Genomic DNA, 3,691 nt, shown 5'->3' with positions numbered 1-3,691 from the left:
ACACACACACACACAGGGACAAAGTGCAGCATTTATCAGCCTTGTTTTGCATGCTGTTCACTGTGTCTGTTTGCTTCAGCAGCTTAAAACAAAGAGCATCAGGCTGAAACCACGGCAACCAGGGGGAGGGAGGCTGAGGGGGGGTGCTGATGGGTGTGTGTTGGAGGGCACTTTCACACACTGCCCCCCTACCCCATCAACCCCCCCATCCCCTCATTCAGCCGTCATCCCCCCTGTCCAGGTTAATTAAATATGCTAATGAGGCGTGGGAGCAGACCGGACCGTCTGCATCCACCCCCCACTGAGGGAGGGGGTGAGGGTGGGGTACGCATTAAGACAAACACTGAGATGATGGAGCAACAAACCATGTTGGAGTGAAAACCAGGACACACAAACTGGGAGTGAATGCTCAGTCACAGGCTCCAAAATAAAAGTTTAAAAACTTGCTGTTTTATTTTGAAAAGTGTCAATAACAGAGTGCTTCCTCTCTATCATCCTCTTTCTTTAATTCTGTCCATCACATACTTCAAAGTAAAAGTCTCAAGGCTTAGAAGTTGTTGCCATCCATGCTTTTATTTTGAAGGGTGTCATTCCCATCTCCTCTCTTTCCCTTTATCACTCAGTCTTTTCTCCCTCTCTCTTTATCTCCATCAGACAAAAAAAGTATGTTGTTGTTGCTAACCATGCTTTTATTTTGAAGTGCTTTGAACAAGCTCTTTTTGCCCCACTCACTTCCTGCTTTTCTCTCACAGCTTCAAAATAAAGGTATTTTCTGTTTCCTGTTTCTCTCTCTTTCTTTCTTTGTCTCTTCCTCTCTGTCATCCACTCAAGTCCTTCAAACATTCTGTTTCTGAAATACAAACATGACAACCACTGCCGCTCCATGCTTTTATTTTCAAAGATCTCTCTCTCTCTCTCTCTCTCTCTCAGCCACAGTCTCCAAAATAAAAGCATCCACTTAGAAACAACCATGCCTCCTCTTCCTCTCGGGGGCTTCCTCTAAAGACTGAGAGCAGTGGACCGTGGAAATAAACAACAACAACAACGACAACAACAACACTCTCTCTAAAACCAACATGAACACTTTTGTCTCTGCATTCGTTCGGCCCTCGTTCTACCTCTGCTGTCATCTCCCATGTGACCTGTAACACACACACACACACATACACACACACACTCACACACATTAGAGCACTTAGACAGAAGTAAACAATGAGACCAAGAAGAGAGAGAGAGAGAGAGGGCAGAGGTCTCCCGCTCTCTCTCTCTCTCTCTCTCTCTGTGGGAAAGTCAAACTCTGTGGCCCCGGAGGTCCCTCGCCCAGCCCTGCTCTCTCTCTCTCTCTCTCTCTGACATGAACTGACGGTTTTCTAGGAAGAGGGGTGGGAGTGAGGGAGAGGAGGGAGAGGAGGGAGGGACAAGCTACTGGATGATTCCCAGAAAGGAAGAAAAGAGAGAGTGAGAGAAAAAGCGAGAGAGGAATGGTGGGACTATCAGTTCACTCTCTGTGTCTCTCTACCTCTGTTCCTCTCTTTCTCTGTGACCTTTGACCCCTCTGCTCTTCTACTTTTCTCTTCCTCCCTCTTTCCTCTCCGTATTTCTCTCCCTTTATTATTACACTAAAAACAGCTCAATACCGCCTTAAAACCTGTTGTTATTATTAATGGTTTATTATTGTTCTTCTGCAGAACCCAATTTATTGTTCTCTAATGGAAACACTGAAGCTTCTGTATGAGCTTATATTTATTTTTATCATTATATTTATCATTATTATGATTATTATTGTTATTATTTTAACAGCAGCACAGAATAATGGTGGACCTATCAGGACGCTCGTCTCACCTTCATCTTCAGTTTGGTTTCTTTCTTTTTTATCAAATTCTTCATGTATACACATCTAACCCCTGTCTCACCCTCTCTCTCTCTCTGTCTCTGTCTCTGTCTCACCCTCTCTCTCTGCCTCTCTCTCTTTGCCTCTCTCTCTCTCTGTCTCACCCTCTACCTGTCTCTCTCTGACTGTGTCGATGTCTCTTGGCAGAGCGACAGGCGCACACAGACAACAAAAACAGAAACAGTGTTTTGGCGGCCAAGATCTTTTTTCTCTCTGCGTATGTTTGGCTGAGAGAGGCCAACCGTTGACTCGGGCGAGAGACATGCTGAGGGTACAGAGAAAAAGAGAGAGAGAGGCTCTGAGCTGCTTCAGACACATTTCAGACGTCCTGCATGTTTCTGTGAGAGCTGTTTGTTTAGAGCTTCCCGCCCGCCCGGGTCCGAGCAGGAAAAGAAAACAAACGCACCCTCGCCCTCGGTATCGATCCGAGCGGCTCTGATTTAGCTTTTAATGAAATGAGGAGATGTATGAATTCATTTTCATAAAGGCCACAAATCAGCGTGACTCACACCCAGAATAAATTAACTTTATTCACACACACACACACACAGCGAGGATGTCCCGCCCACCGACAGCATCCACAGGATTGGTCGGATGATGTCTCCCACACACTGATTGACAGGTTTTGAATATAAATCTTGAGTTATTAATGTTTTATGAGGCTGTTAAAGGTTTGTTCACAGAGATACGTACCATAAGTTACCATCAAACACACCAAAGCTTTCTGGGAACTTTACTCTGAAGGGTCAAAGACGACTGAAGGGACCTTTAAACAGCCCTCTATGTGTGATATCTGACACCAAATACAACATCAGGCTGCCAAAAACGATGAAATATTAAAATAATGACTACCAAACTCTTTGTGATGTCTGGATCTAATCTGGAGGGACCTTTTTTAGATCATACATTTAGCATCCTGCTTCTGTTGGTCCTTACAGATTTGAACTCTTATGAACAGAAAATCAAACTGTACAACTTCCATAACTGTCCCTCACTCCATCCACTCCAGGGCTCAGACTGCCGACCCACAGCAGCGGCAGTATGAACCTTAATAGAAACGGCTGCTTGCTGTCTCAGTGATGTCTGCGGTACTCGAACTGGCCCTCCTGTGAGCTGTGGCCCCAGGACAACGTGAGGCTCCTGATCTAGTCTGCGTGTTTATTGTGTGATGATCATTTTATTAAAGGATGTTAATGAAACAATTAGATTTTTTAAAATAAAAAATATATCTTCAACCCTGCAATCGACCCTCAGATAACACAACTGCTGATTCTTATGATTATGAACAAAAATCATAACTGAGTTCACACACAAAATAAATCAGACTCCACACTGCGAGATCCGGGACCCATGTTTGTCACATCCCACCAGGCTTGTCGAGTAACAGATTACATGTAACTGAGGTAATCAGGATACAAAAAAAGGTAACTGTAATCCATTACAGTTTTCTATAAAATTACACATTTTTGATCCTTGATTGTTTCTGTCTCCATTTTCTTTTCTAAAGTCACATTGTTCTGTTGTTGTACAGGATAAACACTCACATCAATACTTCTTATTGATAATCTAAAAGAAACAAAGTAATCAGGTTACTTTAATATTCTGATACTTAGTTTACTGCTACATTTTTAATTAGTGATCGTATCAGATGACATTTTTCAAGTAACACAACCTGTAATAATGTCGATATTATCGCTACTTTACTGCTGTTTCACCCATAAATGTATTCGTCCTATAACCACACAAATATCTTGTTTTTGAATATATTCAAGAGCTTATAATAATATAATAATTTAATAT

Source organism: Morone saxatilis, unplaced genomic scaffold (assembly GCF_004916995.1).
Source record: "Morone saxatilis isolate NCDOM2014 unplaced genomic scaffold, NCSU_SB_2.0 Contig12, whole genome shotgun sequence".
In the NCBI taxonomy this organism is placed as follows: domain Eukaryota; kingdom Metazoa; phylum Chordata; class Actinopteri; family Moronidae; genus Morone; species Morone saxatilis.
Note: the sequence above shows the minus strand (reverse complement) of the source record.